The sequence below is a fragment of the Pseudorca crassidens genome, chromosome X (genome assembly GCF_039906515.1).
Source record: "Pseudorca crassidens isolate mPseCra1 chromosome X, mPseCra1.hap1, whole genome shotgun sequence".
In the NCBI taxonomy this organism is placed as follows: Eukaryota; Metazoa; Chordata; class Mammalia; order Artiodactyla; family Delphinidae; genus Pseudorca; species Pseudorca crassidens.
Genome location: NC_090317.1, coordinates 113,428,011 through 113,449,175, shown reverse-complemented (window position 1 = coordinate 113,449,175; position 21,165 = coordinate 113,428,011). Strand labels below are relative to the sequence as shown.

Here is a 21,165-nt window from a genome sequence, read left to right as displayed (position 1 = left end):
TGGGTCACAAATCAAGCCTCAGTAAATTTAAGAAAACTGAAATCATATCAAGCATCTTTTCTGACCACAATGCTATGAGATTAGAAATGAATTACAGGGGAAAAAAACGTAAAAAACACAAGCACATGGAGGCTAAACAATATGTTACTAAATCACCAAGACATCACTGAGAAATCAAAGAGGAAACCAAAAAATACCAAGAGACCAATGACAATGAAAACACGATAATCCAAAACCTAGGAGATGCAGCAAAAGCAGTTCTAAGAAGGAAGTTTATAGCTTTACAAGCCTACCTCAAGAAACTAGAAAAATCTCAAATAAACAATCTAACCTTACACCTAAAGGAATTAGAGGAAGAAGAACAAACAAAACCCAAAGTTAGCAGAAGGAAAGAAATCATAACGATCAGAGCAGAAATAAATGAAATAGAAACAAAACAATACCAAAGATCAATAAAACTAAAAGCTGGTTCTTTGAGAAGATAAGCAAAATTGATAAACCATTAGCTAGACTCATCAAGAAAAAGAGGGAGAGGACTCAAATCAATAAAATTAGAAATGAAAAAGGAGAAGTTACAACAGACACCGCAGAAATACAAAGCATCCTAAGAGACTACTACAAGCAACTGTATGCCAATAAAATGGACAACCTGGAAGAAATGGACAAATTCTTAGAAAGGTATAATCTTCTAAGACTGAACCAGGAAGAAATAGAAAATATGAACAGACCAATCACAAGTAATGAAATTGAAACCGTGATTAAAAATCTTCCAACAAACAAAAGTCCAGGACCAGATGGCTTCACAGGTGAATTCTATCAAACATTTAGAGAAGAGCTAACACTCATCCTTCTCAAACTCTTCCAAAAAATTGCAGAGGAAGGAACACTCCCAAACTCTTTCTATGAGGCCACCATCACCCTGATACCAAAACCAGACAAATATACAAAAAAAGAAAATTATAGACCAATATCATTGATGAATATAGATGCAAAAATCCTCAACAAAATAATAGCAAACAGAATCCAACAACACATTAAAAGGATCATACACCATGATCAAGTGGGATTTATCCCAGGGATGCAAGGATTCTTCAATATATGCAAATCAATCAATGTGATATACCATATTAACAAATTGAAAAGGAAAAACCATATGATCATCTCAATAGATGCAGAAAAAGCTTGTGACAAAATTCAACACCCATTTATGACAAAAACTCTCCAGAAAATGGGCATAGAGGGAACCTACTTCAACATAATAAAGGCCATATACGACAAACCCACAGCAAACATCATTCTCAATGGTGAAAAACTGAAAACATTTCCTCTAACATCAGGAGCAAGACAAGGATGTCCACTCTCACCACTATTATTCAACATAGTTTTGGAAGTCCTAGCCACGGCAATTACAGAAGAAAAAGAAATAAAAGGAATACAAGTTGGAAAAGAAGAAGTAAAACTGTCACTTTTTGCAGATGACATGATACTATACATAGAGAATCCTAAAGATGCCACCAGAAAACTACTAGAGCTAATCAGTGAATTTGGTAAAATTGCAGGATACAAAATTAATGCCCAGAAATCTCTTGCATTCCTATACACTAATGATGAAAAATCTGAAAGAGAAATTAAGGAAATACTCCCTTTTACCATTGCAACAAAAAGAATAAAATACCTAGGAATAAACCTACCTAGGGAGACAAAAGACCTGTATGCAGAAAACTATAAGACGCTGATGAAAGAAATCAAAGATGACACAGATGGAGAGATATACCATGTCCTTGGATTGGAAGAATCAATATTGTGAAAATGACTATACTACCCAAAGCAATCTACAGATTCAATACAATCCCTATCAAATTACTAATGGCACTTTTTATGGAACTAGAACAAAGAATCGTAAAATTTGTATGGAGACAAAAAAGGCCCCGAATAGCCAAAACAGTCTTGAGGGAAAAAAACGGAGCTGGAGGAGTCAGACTCGTGACTTCAGACTATACTACAAAGCTACAGTAATCAAGACAGTATGGTACAGGCACAAAAACGGAAATATAGATCAATGGAATAGGATAGAAAGCCCAGAGATAAACCCATGCACCTATGGTCAACTAATCTATGACAAAGGAGGCAAGGGTATACAATGGAGGAAAGACAGTCTCTTCAATAGGTGGTGCTGGGAAAACTGGACAACTACATGTAAAAGAATGAAATTAGAACATCTCCTAACACCATACACAAAAATAAGCTCAAAATGGATTCAAGACCTAAATGTAAGACCGGACACTATGAAACTCTTAGAGGAAAACATAGGAAGAACCCTCTATGACATAAATCACAGCAAGATCTTTTTTGATCCACCTCCTAGAGTAATGGAAATAAAAACAAAAATAAACAAATGGGACCTAATGAAACTTAAAATCTTTTGCAAAGCAAAGGAAACCATAAACAAGATGAAAAGACAACCCTCAGAATGGGAGAAAATATTTGCAAACGAATCAACAGACAAAGGATTAATCTCCAAAATATATAAACAGCTCATGCAGCTCAATATTAAATAAACAAACAACCCAATCCAAAAATGGGCAGAAAACCTAAATAGACATTTCTCCAAAGAAGACCTACAGGTGGCTAAGAAGCACATGAAAAGCTGCTCAACATCACTAATTATTAGAGAAATGCAAATCAAAACTACAAATGAGGTATCACCTCACACCAGTTAGAATGGGCATCATCAGAAAATCTACAAACAATAAATGCTGGAGAGGGTGTGGAAAAAAGGGAACCCTCTTGCACTGTTGGTGGGAATCTAAATTGATACAGCCACTATGGAGAACAGTATGGAGGTTCCTTAAAAAACTGAAAATAGAATTACCATATGATCCAGCAATCCCACTACTGGCCATATACCCAGAGAAAACCATAATTCAAAAAGACACATGCACCCCAATGTTCATTGCAGCACTATTTACAATAGCCAGGTCATGGCAGCAACCTAAATGCCCATCGACAGACGAATGGGTAAAGAAGATGTGGTACATTTATACAGTGGAATATTAATCAGCCATAAAAAGGAACGAAATTGGGTCATTTGTTGAGACGTGGATGGATCTAGGGACTGTCATATAGAGTGAAGTAAGTCAGAAAGAGAAAAACAAATATCGTATATTAACGCATGTATGTGGAACCTAGAAAAACGGTGCAGATGAACCGGTTTGCAGGGCAGAATTTGAGACACAGATGTAGAGAACAAACATATGGACACCAGTGGGGAAAGCCACAGGGGGGTGGGGATGGTGGTGTGATGAATTGGGAGGTTTGGATTGAGATGTATACACTGATGTGTATAAAATTGATGACTAATAAGAACCTGCTGTATGAAAAATAAAATAAAATAAAAAGATAATTAATTAATTAATTATTTTATTTCTTTTTGGCTGTGTTGGGTCTTTGTTGTGGCACCCAAGATCTTCGTTGAGGCACGTGAGATCTTTCATTGTGGCTCGTGGGCTGTTCATTGTGGTGTGCGGGCTTCTCTCTAGTTGTGGCGTGTGGGCTCTGTAGTTGTGGTGCGTGGGTTCCAGAGCACATGGGCTCTGTAGTTTGCAGCACGTATGCTCTAGATGAGGCACAAGAGCTCAGTAGTTGTGGCGCGCGGGCTTAGTTGCCCTGCTGCATGTGGGAACTTAGTTCCCTGACCAGGGATAGAGCACACGTCCCCTGCGTTGGGAGGTGGATTTTCTACCACTGGACCACCTGGGGATTCCCTAGTCACATCTTTAGAATCCCTTTTGCCATGTAAATTGTTCCAGGGATTAGGTCATGGACATCTTTGAGGGGGACCATTATTCTGTCTACCACAGAATATTATGTTTTTACTTTTTATTTTTGTGTCTATTTTATAATTTTATATAATGTGTATGTGTTACCTAAAATGTGTAAGTTAAAACTAGAAAAATGTTATAGTTTAATTTCAAGTGACATGAAATGTGGTTATTTATAAACTTTACCTGGCTCCATGTGAAGCTTGAGCTTCGCATCCAGTTATTTTCTTACTTTTTTTTTTTTCTTTTCCGGTACGCGGGCCTCTCACTGTTGTGGCCTCTCCCATTGCGGAGCACAGGCTCCAGACGCGCAGGCCCAGCGGCCATGGTTCACGGGCCCAGCCGCTCCGCGGCATGTGGGATCTTCCCGGACCGGGGCACGAACCTGTGTCCCCTGCATCGGCAGGCGGACTCTCAACCACTGCGCCACCAGGGAAGCCCTTCTTACTTTTTATTTATATTAAATCATAAAATTCAAATTCACAGTATGTTGCTAGAAATGGCAGCAAGTGTTTGGTAGCTGGGTCAGAGACTTGTATATTGGATTGAACAAGGACCCATGAATTGAAAAGTCATTTCTTCCATTTATTGTCTCCCCCAGCCGCTAAGGGGATGAAGTGTCAGACTCAAATTCTGTAAGGATGAATGTTTCACCTTAGGAGAGGGTCTCACTGAGGGCAGTACCACCAAGGGTATGCTTTGAAAACACATGGGGCTATTTTGGTTGTTACAGTGACTGACAGGAATCCCCTGGCAGGAATCCCCTGGCAGGAATCTCCTGGCAGTTAGAGGGCAGGGGCCAAGAATATCATATGTCCTTCAATGCATGTGACATTCACAGGGATGAATTTTTCTACACCTTACATAATTTTTAAATGTTCCCCTAGCCAGTCGTGTGTATGAGAAACCTATCTGTGATTGTCTCAGCCTAAGCCTAACCTCATTTTACATATAAAGTCAAAGTACTTTTTTCTTTTTCTAAAATTTACTTTTAAAAATATGGGATGCTTCCACAAATGCGCATGTCATTCTGGTTCAGGGGCCATGCTAATCTTCTCTGTATAATTCCAATTTTAGTATATCGCTGCTGAAGCGAGCATAACTCAAAAGTATTTTCTGAACAGTTTTAGTATCCTGGAATTTTCCAGGAACGGAACTACTGTGTAAATTGAAAGGAGTGTGTGTTGTTTTGTTTGGAACGTTACCAAGAATGGTTTAATGTTTTAGAAAATCACACCAATGACATCAATGCCATTTATGGGCTGTGCTGGATATCTTCCATTTGCCCTTCGAGATTCACTCCACCCCTCCCTACCTCCCCTGGCCCTGGGAAGGGACTGTATCAACAGATTTCCTAGCCCTCTAGCTTCTGGGTGGGTTCACTCATTGGAAAGCATGGGCAGGAGATCTGGAAGGTAAAAGGAGAGTGAGGTATGCTACTTGAAATGACCGTCAAGAACTAGGTGTTATCTGATCCATGGAAACATAAAGTTGGATGTGACAGCGGTATTCTGTTTGAAAATAATAACGTTATATATACGATTGAGTCCAAGCTAGTCAGAAGGCACAAGTAAACTGCCTGAAGAGGTGTTTTAAACTCCTCCAGTACTTGTTCCTACTGATTAACTTCTCACTTAATCCGCATTTATGGCTTCCTAGAGAGTTCTCTATGACTGGTTAACAGAGAAAAAGGACAGGCCTGGTTTTTGCACAGTTTGCTGGAACCAGATAAAGGCAGAATGTAGCTGCATTCTAGCCTCTATTTTACCACTGAAAAATAGTGGTAAAAGAAAATATTCTAGGGACAAAACTTTGGGCAGTACGTCTTATTGTTCACTTCATGTGGAAGGAGAGATGGCCTCTCTTCTCTCTGGGCATAATATTATTGGGAGATACAATCTGACACAGCCCAGAGTGGCCCTGCTTGTTCTTGTTTTATATGGCAAGAATGCAAGGCCCTGACCACTTTACCTGGCTCATTTCTCAGGGCTGTTTGCAGGGAGCTGTCTTGAGGGATGAGGTGATATTTCCCTCTGGGATAAAGAGCAGGCTTGCTGTAAAAGATGTGAATTTCCCAAGGCCAGTATCCTGCGGCTGTGATGCAGACATGCACTGTGTCCACCTGGCCCCTCTGCATGGCCCCCTGTTGGACCTGGGGATGTGGGGAACCCACAGAAATATGCTGACGGTGCTCATACTGCTTACTGTGCTGCTGGCACCCAGGAAATAGTAACAGGCTAACTTGTTAGCTTGTAAGTAGGAGAAAATCCCATACCCTGAGAAATATTTGTTACCCACTTTGAGGTTGGTTTTACAAGCCTTTTGCATATTACATGACTTGAACCTGATTTCACATTGAGGGGTGCAACTCAGAGTTCTTCCTCTGTAGTTTTGGTCCCTTAAGGAAAAATATTGCCACTTTTATGTTTGAATGCCTTATTTTTTTCTCTATTCAGGCAAAACTCCCCTGGCAGAAGTGTCACTGCATATCTGTTGGAAAAAACAGGTAAATTGTAATGACTTCATGAAACTATTTGACGAAGTTTCATAGCAAACAATACTAAGGACTAGGGGTGGGTAACATTACATGCTCCTATTCCAATTGTCTGTAATTCTATTTTGCCCCTTTCCTTTCCATAGTAAGTTTTAATCTTCTTAGAACTGTCCTTATTTCTCACAGTTCTAAATAATGGAATTTCATCATTTAGTCTGAAAAACCACAGGCCCTTCCTAACTGCTGGTGTAAGAAATCCCAGCAACAGAATAAGAAGATGATATTCTGGTTTCTTAAAATGTCCTTGAAAATGTTATTTCTGACAAAGGGGACTTGTAAACCATCTGGAACTGAGAACTTATGGCTTGTTCTGTGAATGTAACCTTGGCCTTAAAAAGTCTGTTAACTCTTTTTGTTTGTATTATTTAGTAATATGTTTCCCTGGTAATGATATTTAAATCGACATCTCCATGGCGTAAAAGCTATGAATCCCTATGATTTGTCTTTTTAATATTTATTTTGTTTATTTATTTTCCTTATGTTTTTGGCTGCGTCGGGTCTTAGTTGTTGCACACTGGATCTTTTTGTTACCGCACAGTCTCTTCGTTGCAGTGCGCGGTCCTCTCTCTAGTTGTGGCGTGCCGGTTTTCTCTCTCTAGTGGCGAACGGGCTCCAGGGCGCATGGGCTCTATAGTTTGCGACACGCGGGCTCTCCCATTGAGGCGTGCGACCTCAATAGTTGTGGCATGCGGGCTTAGTTGCCCCGCGGCATGTGGGATCTTAGTTCTCCGGCCAGGGATCGAACCCACGTCCCTTGCGTTGGAAGGCGGATTCTTTACCACTGAACTACCAGGGAAGTCCCTTATGAGTTGTCTTTCGTAGCCAAGTGAAATAAAAATTTATGTACACACAAAAACTTGTATGCAAATGTTTATAGCATCTTTATCAAAAACTGGAAACAACCAGATGTCCTTCAACAGGTGATTGGATAAACAAACTGGTACATGCATACAGTGGAACACTAGTCAGTCATAAGAAGGAAAGATCTATTGATTCACTCAATAACATGAATGAATCATTTTTGTAAGCAGTAAAATATGCATAACTTAAGCATGGACGAATCTTAAATGCATTTTGCCAAGCGAAAGGAGCCAGACCCCAAAGACCCAGAAGTATTGTATGATTCTATTCATGTGGCATTTTGAAAAAGACAAGACTAAAGATATGTGTATTCATTTCCTATTGCTGCTATAAAAAATTACCACAAGTTCATCCTCTTACAATTCTGGAGGCCAGAAATCTGAAATCAGTTTAACTAGGCTAAATAAAGTCAAGGTTGGGCTGGTTTCTTCTTGAACCTCTAGGGGAGAATTTATTTTCCATGCCTTTTCTAGCTTCTGGAGGCCACCTGTATTCCTTAGCTTGTGACTCCTTCCTCACATCACTCCAACCTCTTGCTTCCATCCTCATGTCTCGTACTACCTCCTTTGACTTTCTTGCTGCCCTCTTTAAGGACCCTTGTGATTACATTTAGGACCCACCTGGATAATCACATCTGCAAAATCCCCTTTGCCATATGATATAATATTCAACCCTTGTGGGGATTAGGACATGGCTAGCTTTCCATATCACTATTTAGTTTACAACAGGACTAGGAAAGCAGGTCAGTGGTTGCCAGGGATTGGGGGAGAGGGAAGGATTGAGTATGTAATGGGCTGCACAAGGGGTAGTGGATACATGACTCTACAATTGTCAAAACCTGTAGAATGGTACACCACCAAGCATGAACTTTACTGTATGCAAATTTTTAAAAGTCACTTTGGTCGTTAATGGTCTCAGAGTGTGACAAAATAATTTAATTGTGTTCAAAATGTATGACAACTTCACCAAAGAGGGTAGGGGGAAAAGTTGCTAAGAAACTGAAAAACAGTGTTTTCAAGCTCATAGGTACAGAGAACAGACTGGTGGCTCCCAGAGGCGAGGGGTGAGGAGTGGGTGAAATGGGTGAAGGGGGTCAAAAGGTATAAACTTCCAGTTACAAATAAACAAGTCACGGAGATATAATGTACAGCATGGTGACATTTTTTAAAATTTCAAATTCTAGTAATGTATTTTCATCTTTGATTTCTCTTAATTTGCATTTGTTTTATATATTTCCACTTCATTTACATGAATCTTTTTGTTTCATTTTGTGCTTCATTTAATAATAGTTAATGCTACTTTATTGCATATTTGAAAGTTGCTAAGAGAGTAGATCTTAAAAGTTCTCATAACAAGAAAAAAATCTGTAACTTTGTATGGTGATGGATGTTAACTAGACTTATTGTGGGAATCATTTTGTAATATATACATATATCGAGTCATTATGTTATATACCTGAAACTAGTATAATGCTCTTTGTCTATTATACCCCAGTACATTAAAAAAAGAAAGAAAGAAAAGAAAGCCTGTGTTTTGGCTAGGTAATGTAAGGCTACCAACAAAAAGAACTATACATAAATACTGTACTCTAGTTGGTAAATAGGTACAGAAATGTAGGTATGTCTGTATATGTAGGGTGGTATACTTAGATATAGTTCCTGGCTCTGACTGTTGAAATGGCCTAGAAACAGTGGCACCCCAGCAGCAGTAAGCACACCTAACGTCCAAATCTTTGTTTCTAAGTACCTTTCTCCCATAAATGGAATCAGGGCTCCTTGAAGAAATGGCTAATTCTAGCACTGGGGCAGGAAGACACAAGATGAGTACAGAATATCTTGTGGGAAAAGAGGAAAAGAAAACAATAGGAGCCTACACTTGGGCTTTCTAGACCCCTGCTATGAATCATATGCTGTGATGTATATTCTGACTTTCATACTCTTGCTATACTGTGTCCTTTCCCTGTAATAAACTGTACATTTGTAAGTTTTGTCATTTTGGGTCCTGTGAGTCTTCTTTAGTAATTGAACCCTGTTTAAGTGCCACTGTTGGTGCAGTTGTATCCATGTATTCAATTTTTGTAAAGGTTGCATGGGCACTGAGGGGGGAAAATGGTATATTGTCTAGTATACATGTTTCTTTCCAGGGAGCTATTAAATAGCAAGACTTATTAATGATATTATTTTTTACTGAAGTATAATTGATTTATAATATTGTGTTAGTTTTAGGTGTATAACAAAGTGATTCAGTTATTTTTTTTCTGATTGTATTCTGTTTTAAGTTATTGCAAGGTATGGAATATGATTCCCTGTGCTATACAGTAAATCCCTGTTGCTTAGCTATTTTATGTATAGTAGTTTGTATCTGTTAATCTCATACTCCTATTTTGTCCCTCCCTCCCTCCCTCTCCCCTTTGGTAACCATAAGTTTGTTTTCTATGTCTGTGAGTCTGTTTCTGTTTTGTATATAGATTCATTTGTATTATTTTTAGATTCCACATATAAGTGATATCATATAGTATTTGTCTTTTTCTGTCTGACTTACTTCACTGAATACAATATTCTCTAGGTACATCCATGTTGCTGCAAGTGACAATATTTCATTCTTTTTAAGGCTGAGTTATATTCCATTGTCTATAAATACCACATCTTCTTAAGCCAGTTGTCTGTTGGTGGGCACTTGTGTTGTTTCCATGTCTTGTATATTATAAATTGTGCTGCTGTGAACATTGGGGTGCATGTATCTTTTTGACTTAGAGTTTTCATTTTTTCTGGATATATACTCAGGAGTGGGATTGCTGGATCGTATGATAGCTCTATTTTTAGTTTTTTAAGGAAACTCCATACTGTTTTCTGTAGTGACTGCACCAGTTTACATTCCCACCAACAGTGTAGGAGGGTTCCTTTCTCTCTACACCCTCTCCAGCATTTATTATTTGTAGACTTTTTGATGATGGCCATTCTGACCAGTGTGAGGTGGTACCTCATTGTAGTTTTGATTTGCATTCTCTAATGATTAGCGATGTTGAGCATCTTTTCATGTGCCCATTGGCCATCTCTATGTCTTTTTTGGAGAAACGTCTATTTAGGTCTTCTGCCCATTTTTTGATTGGGTTGTTTTCTTTTTTGATATTGAGATGTATGAGCTGTTTGTATATTTTAGATAGTAACCCCTTGTCAGATGCATCGTTTGCAAATATTTTCTCCCATTCCACAGGTTGCCTTTTCATTTTGTTGATGGTTTCCTTTGCTGTGCTAAAGCTTTTAAGTTTGATTAGGTCCCATTTGTTTATTTTTGCTTTTATTTCTTTTGCCTTGGGAGACAGATTTAAAAAAATACTGCTGTGATTTATGTCAGAGAATGTTTCGCCTATTTTCTCTTCTAGGAGTTTTATGGAGTCATGTCTTATAGGTAGGTCTTTTTTTTAAAAAATAAATTTATTTCATTTATTTATTTTTGGCTGTGTTGGGTCTTTGTTGCTGCACGCGGGCTTTCTCTACTTGCAGCGAGTGGGGGCTACTCTTCGTTGTGGTGTGGTATCTTCATAGAATGAATTTGGGAGTGTTCCCTCCTCTGCAATTTTTTGGACTAGTTTAAGAAGGATAGGCATAAGTCATTCTTTGTATGTTTGGTAGAATTCTTCAATGAAGCTGTCTGGTCCTGGACTTTTATTTGCAGGGTATTAATCATATTGTTAAGCGTTTTTCTATCCTTCTACGTATAAATTTCTTTATAAATTTCCATGTCTTTTTTTAACGTCAAACTCTACTAATGTAAGTATTTTCATATCTGATTTCTCTTAATTTGTATTTGTTTTATATGTTTCCCCTCCCTTTACATTAATCTTTTTGTTTCATTTTGTGCTTCATTTAAATAATATAAAATTGAATTTTAATCCAATTTGTGAATCTTAATTTTTAATAAGGGAGTAGATTCCATTTTTATTTATCATGATCACTAATACATTTGTTTTATTATTCATGTTATATTTTTCTATACTATTTTAATGTTTCCTTATTTTTTATTTGCTTTATGATTTTTAAATTTATTTTTCTCTTTTGAGTGTTTGATTTTATCTTTGTTTCTTTGGAAGGCCTACATATTCCTTTTGATGCTGGTAACCATGACTTTTTTTTTTTAGCCGCACTGTGCAGCTGTGGGATCTTAGTTCCCCGACCAGGGAGTGAACCCCAGCCCTTGGCAGTGAGAGCATGGAGTTCTAACCACTGGACCACCAGGGAGTTCCCTGGTAACTATGACTTTTAAGTTTTTCAAAAGCATTTTGTGGGTCTGTGGAAGGTCATGTACATAGTATTTTATTTTATTTTAATTTATTTTTGGCTGTGTTGGGTCTTCGTGGCTGTGCATGGGGCTTTCTCTAGTTGTGGTGAGTGGGGGCTACTCTTTGTTGTGGTGCACAGGCTACTCATTGTGGTGGCTTCTCTTGTTGCAGAGCATGGGCTCTAGGTGTGCGGGCTTCAGTAGTTGTGGCTCACGGGGTCTAGAGCGTAAGCTCAGTAGTTAAGCACGGGCTTAGATGCTCCGCGGCTTGTGGGATCTTCCCAGACCAGGGCTCGAACCCGTGTCCCCTGCATTGGCAGGTGGATTCTTAACCACTGCACCACCAGGGAAGCCCCATGGTATTTTAGTAGCAAGAAAGTTGTCCGTTACTGTTAGGGTCACTTCAGAAGGACTCTGGAGGCAACTTAAAGAAGTTCCCACTAGCCACAGTTGGGATAATTTTAACATCAATAAAAATAACTGCATTGGGGAATTCCCTGGCGGTCCAGTGATTAGGACTGCACGCTTTCACTGCTGGGCCCAGGTTCAATCCCTGGTCAGGGAACTAATACCCTGCAAGCCGCACAACGCAGCCCAAAAAAAAAAAAAAATTGCAGTGGGTCGAAACACATTGAATGTGTTTGAATCATGAGGTTATAATATTACCAAACAAACTTATTTTTTGCTTAAAAAAAAAAACCTGATTAAGGTAGCAGACTTTCAAAATGGTGGGGCAAGGAGGTTGGGAGCTACTCTCCCCAGTGAAATAACCATTTAACTAGTGAAAATTATTCTAAAAACCCAATCATTTAAAGTCTCTGGAATTTGTTCTAAGGACATACAGTGAATAGAGAAACATGTATTCAAGAAATCTACTACAAACCTTATTAGGAACAATGGGAGTCTGTGGCATTTGAGCCAAGAACTGCTTTCCATCCCCAGCTCAGTGTGTTGGAAGCTCTATTCTTGGAAAATACAGTCAGAAAGGTGCGGCCCCGTTTCCTCACAGCTCCCGGTGTAGAGCTATGGTTTCACTCCAGGAAGGGCAGGCCATTACCATCTCTCATCACAGCCAGCTGTGTGTTGCAGAAGGTATATCCAGGCAGGTGCAGGGCAGAGGGGTGGAGCTCTCTCCCCCTGCCCAGCATCCGCTGTAGGACAGAAGTTCTACTACACGTGCGGGAGGCTGTGTAGTACTGGGCCGTGATCACTCCAGCTGGCTCACAGGGCAAAGGTTCCATAGCAGGAGAAGCAAGATGAGAAGAGCACGGGCTACTATCCCTGCCCACTTACCCTCTTATAGAGCAGATGTGTCACTCTGGGAGAAGTGGGCCACCATCCTCCCCTCCCCCCAGCTCAGGTATACTAGTGCACAGGTCCCCTTAGAACTTAGACCTGTGCCTGCCACACAGGGTGTGTTTAATATCTGTTCCGTATTATTGTGAAAGACAATTTGGAAGAGCACGCAAATCTTCGGTTACAATCTTTTTCTCCACAAAGTCTAGCTGTTGCTCCATTTTCTTCTGAAAGCTGAGGTTGCAGAGAAGCCTGAAACCAAACTGGTCTTGTTGCCTTATAGCAGAGTGGTTAAGAGCCCTGGTCAGACTGCCTCGGTTTGTGTCCTGGCTCTTCAACTCACCCGGGATGTGCGACCTTGGGCAAGTTACTCGACCTCTCTAATCCTTTCTGTCGTCATCTGTAAAGTGGGGCAGCTCCTAGACCTCCCTGTCGTGGACCCTTTGCATTTGTTAGCCAAACCATCCTTCCTCTCTTTTATTTGTCTATTTTTTTCTCACTCTAATCTGTTAGTTCTGGGACTTCTAATCACAGTGTCCTCAGCCCCTGGCCAAGTATCTTCCTCCCTCCTCTTGGCCACCGCGGTGGATCCAAGGGCAAGCCCAGAACATAAAGACAACCGGTGTCCTTCCGTGGTGAAATCAGAAGAGGGACCCTGCCTTTCTTCCGGGGTAACTGAGCTGGGACAACGTGAGCCCGGAGCTGCGTGTGCCGCTCTGGGGGAAGCCTGCCTGCTCCCACGCGGAGTGAGAGAGCTGAGGCAGCTGGAGAGCACAGGGATCCTGACAAGATCGTCCGAGTTTCTGAATCCAGTCCACTTAAAGGCCAGTACCGCCACTTTACTGGAATGCTCTGAGGGTTAAGTGAGAGCGTTCACGGAAAGCACCAAGTGGCGTGTGGAACTCAAGGTAAGCCCTCAATTAATGATGACTTGTTTTCTCCTGCCGTAACGATCACAGGGTGTCTTCCCCTTGTTAAAAATTGTTGCCAAATGTGTCTGTGTGTAGGTAGTTCATCTTCCCTGAAGTGTGGCAAGTTCTTGCGGTCTGCAGATACAGGTCTTCCTCAAGCTTAGGAAAACCATTTTCTCGAAGATCTTTCATTGCGTGTCTTGGCTGGGAACAGCGAGTACCTGGGTGCTGGCGCTCCCTCTCTGTTCTCCGTATCGATCGATCATCTCTCTCGTCGTTTTCTCCTCCACCTCTGCCTGATGAGTTCCTGGGGGCGTGCACGTGGGTGACAGTGTTAATCCCAAGAGCGCTTGATTCCTTCCTTGTTCTACCCCCAACCCTCCTGGGCCACAGAAGGCCTGGGAGGACGAAGCCCCTGGCTGCAATGAGGCAGCCCCTTTATCCGGAGGGGTCCCCGGGGAGATGGGCTTCGGCCATTTCCCGGGCCAGGGCTTCTCTGTCTTTCTAGCAGCAGTGCTGGCAGGTACCTGCCATACACGACTTCTCAGTGACAGACTTCAGGCAGAGTCGGGGGAGGAGCGGCAGCTCTGCAGGATCCCACAGACCACTGCTGCACAGGCCTAGCCTGGGCGCTCAGAGGAAATGCAGAATCTCAGGCCCCATTCAGGACCCACTGCATCACAAGGAGCGTTTCTCACAACATCCCCAGGCGATTTGGTGCCCATTAACCTTTGAGAAGCTCTGCTCCAGAGCACAGGCCACTTTAACCCTTTTGTTCATGATCCTTTTGTTTTTGTTTTTTTGGTCTACTCACAAAGTCATTCTTTACAGCAAGAACCTTCCGGGACTTTATCACCAGACCAGATCACATCATGTTCTCTTTATTGCTTACTTCAACTTCATGTGAATTTTCCCTTAATGTAATGTTATTATCATAAAGTGGGGGCTCCAGTGCCAGGGACTAGGAGTCTTATATGCACGGTCCACACTTCACTGAAACTTTAACTTTACTAGGTCAGATTCCTGCTGTGTCCTTGGCTCGCCTCACCTTTTGGAGAATTACGAAACTTTCCACATTTCTGCCAGATGCTTCTTCCTGTTTTGTTCTCAATTTGGGCTGTTTGTTTCTATTTGCTTGATGTCTGTATGCAAAAACAATCAAAAAACATTTGTGGTTCATGTAAACACAGAGCACAATTCAAATTTCTTCCATATGAGATTCTCTGAAGAAGAATTCTTATGTCCGTAGTTGGTGAGAATATTTTTGCTTTAAACTTAAGGTTGAATGATCGTTTCTTTTAGCATATTTATTTAATGTATTTTGGGGTGAAAAGTAATTATGTCATTAAAAAGGAGTCTTTGTTCAAAATGTGGAAGGTTTTTCAAGAGCTGCTTTAACAAATGTTGCTAGCTGAAAGGTCATTCTGTAAGATAGTTATGTTCTTGGCAAAAATTTAAAAGCATGAGCACATCAACAGTTGGCGAAGGAATGGGGAACTGGGAATTCTCTTCTGCTGGAGGGAATGTATATTAGTACAGTCATTTTGGAAAGTAATATTGAAAATGTACCATATCCAGCAATTTTATTTCTTTATACTCCAAGAGAAACTCTTATAAATGTGGGCAAAGAGGCACTTACCAGGATATACTAGTATTTCTTAAAGTACTGTTGGTGTGTGGGCTTGGTTAAATTGCAGATTCCTCAGCCCTATACTGTACCTACTAAAAACCAGAATTTCTAGGAATTGAGGCCCAGGAATTTTCACCTTTAGCAAGGTGTTGTTCCCTTCCAAAATTGAAAAACATTGCTGTTTTCATAATGTTGTTCTAATTTTATTTATTTTATTGCTTAATTATGCTGTTTTGAAAATAAGTGGTGTTATATGGTCCACAGAAAAGTGAGAAAGGAAGCAACTAATATCTGTAATGCTTGCCTTACTCCAAAGATTCTTTGAAATTTGAAGATAATTTTTGCTTTGTATGTTTATTTGTTTGTGTTTTAAACTTACTATGGAAAATTTCAAATATATACACAAAGAGAAGAATGCATCAAGCCCCCATGTGCCCATCCTACAGCCTCAACAACTGTCTGCTCAAGGGCAATCTTCTTTCATTCATATCCCCCACCCACTTAACCCTCAACCTCTTTCCCGCCCCCAGCCTCCCAGATTAGCTTGAAGGCCATCTATCCTAGTGTATCATTTTATCTGTAAATATTTTGATAATATATCTCTAAAAGATAAGGGCTCAAAGATATAATCACACCATCTTCACACTTAAACCAGATTAACAATAATTTGTTTATATCAGCGTTTATCCAGTTAGTGTTGATAGCAATCCAGTCAGTGTTCACATTTTTCTGATTGTCTCATTTTTTTTATACTTATTTGTTTGACTCAAGTTTAAAATAGAGTTCATATACTTCAATTGATTGATATATTTTTTATGTCTTTTCTCATCTGTTGGTTTTCCCTCCAATGTTTTTTTCCTTATAATTTATTTGTTGAAGAAAGAAGATCCCATAGTGTTTCCCACCATCTAGATTTTGTCGATTACATTTCCTGTTGTTTCATTGGTAAGTTTCTCTGTCCTTACATTTCCTGTAAATTGGCAAAGAGCTAGGGCGTTGATCAGGTTCAGGTTTGATTTTTTTGGCCAGTACATTGTGTACTTCAATTATGAGGCATATGTCTGGTTGTCACTCTGGTTAGCAGCTATTGATGATTGTTGCTTAGATCCGTTGATTTATTAGCGGTTGCAAAATGGTGATATTCTATCAAGGCTTCTTCATGTATTAGTAGGAATACTTCTATTAAAAGAATATTCCTTTCATCAACTATTTGTTTAACCTGAGGTATAGTTCATACAGGATAAGTACTACTTGATCTTTCCCTTTACTAGTTTTCAAAATAATGGTTGGTTCTCTAGTATTCTCCAAAGGTGATCATTTTTTAGATATCAAGATATAATGCGGGGAGGTAGGGAGGTGGGAGGGGGGACAAAAAAAAGATATAAGGCACATGCTATAAAAGTCACCCTTTTAAAGTATATGTTTCACTAGTTTCTTATATACTCACAAAGCCGTGCAACCATCACCACTAGTTGATCATTTTTATTTACTTATTTTTAAATTTTTATTATAGTTTTAAAATATTTATTTATTTAGGCTGCTCCAGGTCTTAGTTGTGGCACGCGGGATCTTTGTTGCCGCAGGAAGGATCTTTAGTTGCAGCCTGCATGCGGGATCTAGTTCCCCAACCAGGAATCAAACCTGGGCCCCCTGCACTGGGAGCGCAGAGTCTTATACACTGCGCCAGCAGGGAAGTCCCTAGTTGATCATTTTTATTTGTTTTTTTTCTTTGTTTGTTTTGTTGGTTTTTTTTTTTGCGGTACGCGGGTCTCTCAGTGTTGTGGCCTCTCCCGTTGCGGAGCACAGGCTCCGGACGCGCAGGCTCCGGACGCGCAGGCTCAGCGGCCATGGCTCACGGGCCCAGCCGCTCCGCGGCATGTGAGATCTCCTGGACCGGGGCATGAACCCATGTCCCCTGCATTGGCAGGCCGACTCTCAACCACTGCGCCACCAGGGAAGCCCCCTAGTTGATCATTTTTAAAAGCCTCATTATAAACTCAGGAGCATACTTAATGTGTTTTGATCCATAGCAATTATTCTTTTAACATTCAAATTTTTTCATCTTTAGCCAACTGGAGCCTCTTTAAACTGGCTCCTGAGACCTTTTGACACTTTTTCTTTTCTTTCTGTTATGAGGAGATATTCCTGGTTCATCTTGTACTTTTCTGCTCCAGCCCAGGAATCACAGGAACCCTGATTCCTTTAGTGGAAAATTGTATATAGAGGTCCCAATCTGGGTGCCTGGGGTGCTCATTATTACTGGTTATTCTAGACCTCATATATTGATTTTCACCTCTTTAGTGGAGAGCTAATTTGTTTGCTGTGTCCTGTGATTTATAATCCATGAAGTAGAATTTAGCTATTGGTGATTTTCAGGAATTAAACAATGTCTTATTCAACTGATGATTCGTGTGAAAAGTACTGTTCAAAAACCACCTAATTGTCAGTCATTGTTTATTTTAAAATTATTTCCCTTGGGGAGTGTGTGTGTGGTTTAAAGACTCAGAGTAAAAATTCTTACTTGGCATTAATTATAGTCAGCTGAATTCCAACATGATGCAACTTGCTCATGTTAAGATAAGTATCAAGTACCAGATAAATGGTAAATTTTTATAGGGCATGCTTAGTTCAATAAAACTATGGTCTCTCTAGGGGAAAGTAATATTTTTTTAACCTTTGGGATATAATGTAATGAATTACCACAACTTTATTCAAGAAGGTCTATATTTCTCATAAGCTAATAATTTATTGTTTCTTATTTGGATTTCCATCAGTCAGTGATGAGGAATGAAAAGCAACAGCTTCTTTTATTCTTTTTTTAACAGCTTCTTTTCTGAATAATCTTTTCCTGGAAAAATGATTGAAAGGCCTTGTATTATTCCTGGCTCAAGGACCTATAAACATGTCAGGGATTTTTAGTTAAGTTATTAAAACACTGTCAAAACCTTGAGTAGTTGCTTTTAACTATCTAATATACATTAACAGCTCTGAAGGAACAAATAAATTTTAGCACATAACCAAAATCCCTTTCGCTGCTTTGAAACCATCTATTTTGTATTCACAGCATATGCCTTTGAAATGTTCTGCTCTCAATCTCCCTAAATAAAATTTCACTTTATTGTGTGTTTATTTAGGTGAGAAAATGAAAGCACTTAAGAATGTTTGTATTCAGCCATACACAGCCTCCTTATCCTGAGTTCCCCAAGGGCAAGCACCACATCTTTTTACTCCCTCTGCTCAGAATTCTCTAGGTCCCTAATACTAAAACAAGAGAAGTATCAATGCAAGAGAGGCTGCAGTAGGTCCTTTAAGTGCAAGGTGTCAGGGGCTTAATCACTTAGTGCTTGATTACCAAATGCTTTCAGTGATTTTAGGTCTCTTCAAGGTCCTACTGTGAATATTTTCACAACCTATATTGTGTTTTATTACATCGAACAATTCCTGATCTCTGCTGTTCACACTTCCTTTGAGCCTTCACTTCTATCACACAAGAATTTTATATTAAATGTAATTCCAGTAAAATGATTTTTATCATACACTGTTTTTTACAGCCTTCCATAAATGGATTTGAAGTACAAATTATTTTCCCTTTTATAAAACGCAAAAAAAAGTATAGCTGACCTCATCTGTACAGTCATCTATAGAATAATCTTTGTTGGACTCCAGTAATGGTTTATTTAATATAATTAATAGAACTAGGCCATCCTTTCCTTTTTTCCCATCAAAGTTAAGTCTCTTTATGGATGAAAAGTAATGGCAAAAGGCTCTTTAAAAGTATCGATACCTAAACTACTTCTGGTTTTGTAAATTGAGCAAACATCTTTTTTGTTTATGTTCCTTGACACTTTTTTCTTAAGTGCTAGTGGACTTAGAAGTATTTGATGGTAATTATGGAAGAACTAACAAGAATGCTGACATTAGGTTGTGTTCATGTTGCTTACAGTTACATGGTTGATGAGACCCCGTCCTTGACATGCCATAGCATTAAAAGGAAGCCCTTGGAAAGTACTTAAACGCTGGTTATCAATATTTTGAAATCACATTAGTGTAGGTATACAAGCTATTTCTCTTTTTTTTACTTGAAAAAATATTAGTTTTATTTACCTTTCTGTGAATAGTCTATATCACAGCCCAGTGGAATTTTCTATAAATGATGAAGACATGTTATTTATCATTTAATTGCTTGAAAAAAATCAAGGTTAAAGCCTTGAGAGGAAATTTACCATCAAGTACTTTCTCAGAGATTACTTCTTTTTTTACTACATTTAAAAATTTATTTATTTATTTATTTATGGCTGCATTGGGTCTTCGTTGTTGTGCGCGGGCTTCTTCTAGTTGCGGCGAGCGGGGGCTACTCTTCATTGCGGTGCGCGGGCTTCTCATTGCGGTGGCTTCTCTTGTTGCGGAGCACGGGCTCTAGGCGCGCGGGCTTCAGTAGTTGTGCCTCGCGGGCTTTAGAGCGCAGGCTCAGTAGTGGTGGCGCACGGGCTTAGTTGCTTCGAGGCATGTGTGATCTTCCCGGACCAGTGTTCAAACCCGTGTCCCCTGCATTGGCAGGCGGATTCTTAACCACTGGACCACCAGGGAAGTCCCTCAGAGATAATTTCTTACTGTACCTTTGCTTTTCCTTTTTGAAAGCAATTTTATAATTGTAAGAGGTCTGAGGGAAAGGACAACTCGCATTCTGGGAGTTTTAAAAAAGTTATGACAGGAAACTAAAATACAAGGCCTCTGTATTTGAAGAGATTTCACACCAATATGCTATTTGCCTTATAACTTTTGTTTTATTTACTCTTTAGAAGTATACTTACCAGACTCCCCTGGTGGTCCAGTGGTTAAGACTCCGAGCTTCCAATGCAGGGGGTGTGGGTTTGATCCCTGATGGGGGAACTAAGATCCCACATGCCGCGCAGTGCGGCCAAAGAATTAAAAAAAAAGAAATATCTTTATCTAACATTTAGTGAATTAAACGAAGAAATAAAGCATATCAGATTCGGATTAATGTAAAGGCTACATCATTTAACGTTTAACTAGTAAGTTTTAAACATAATTTGGGTTCCAAGTTCAGTATGGAAAGAGCATAAAAATTTCAGTAACGAAAATGCAAAATACACATTTTTGGGGTTGATAAATGTTTTATTTACTCAAATACATATTTTTCTTTCTCTCCTAAGTCTTTTTAAACTTTGAAAGACTTAAGTAGTTTGTAAAAAACACCCAAATCCCAATTCTGCTCCTCCCTCTGTATTTATTAAAGAATGTGAAAAATTCATTATTTATGAAACAATCACACAAGACATATTTCATAGACTCTCCTACTTTGAAACACGGTTATAGAGAAAATATACACTAAAAATTCGTGTTCATTGCAATGTGCGAAACCAGTTTCAAAACGTAACCCTTATTTTTTCCGCCGTAAACTAATAAAATCAATTAGGTTCTCTGATTGAACGCTTATTTAGAAAAAAAATTAAACGGTTTGGTAGGTGCTCTAGGATAACCCTTCTCCCCCTCCTTTTGCCCACGCACCCATTTAGACTGGCAAGCCTATTTTCATTTTATTTCAAAGATTTTTTTTTTTTTTAAGCGAAGGCAGGGGACGGCGGGGGTTGCTAAATTTATCTTCTTCTCCAGCCACGGGGATGAAGAAAACACATTTACTGCGGGCGGGGGTCTGAGGGCCTGCAAACAACTCGAGCAGGCGCCTCGGCCAGGACTGGCGCGGAGAGGCGGTAGGTCTCCGGGGAGGGCCCGGGGGGCGGCCGCGGCCCACGGGAGATGGTGGGGGGCGGCCGGGCCGGGTGCGGGCCGCCT

The 21,165-nt window shown here is 39.8% G+C and overlaps 1 protein-coding gene and 1 non-coding gene across 2 annotated transcripts in view; one reads left to right on the top strand and one right to left on the bottom strand.

Moving 5' to 3' along the window:
* Nucleotides 1–4,814: 4,814 nt before the first annotated feature.
* Nucleotides 4,815–4,920, bottom strand: LOC137217736 (U6 spliceosomal RNA). The gene has a single exon (XR_010940235.1). It is a non-coding gene; the product is annotated as a U6 spliceosomal RNA (small nuclear RNA).
* A 16,016-nt stretch (nucleotides 4,921–20,936) lies between these two features.
* ZFX (zinc finger protein X-linked) overlaps nucleotides 20,937–21,165 on the top strand; it is a 57,775-nt gene continuing 57,546 nt past the window's right edge. Inside the window, exon 1 of the mRNA XM_067723770.1 lies at nucleotides 20,937–21,083. The gene's annotated coding sequence lies outside the window, so the exon portion shown is untranslated. The remainder of the gene's footprint in view (nucleotides 21,084–21,165) is intronic.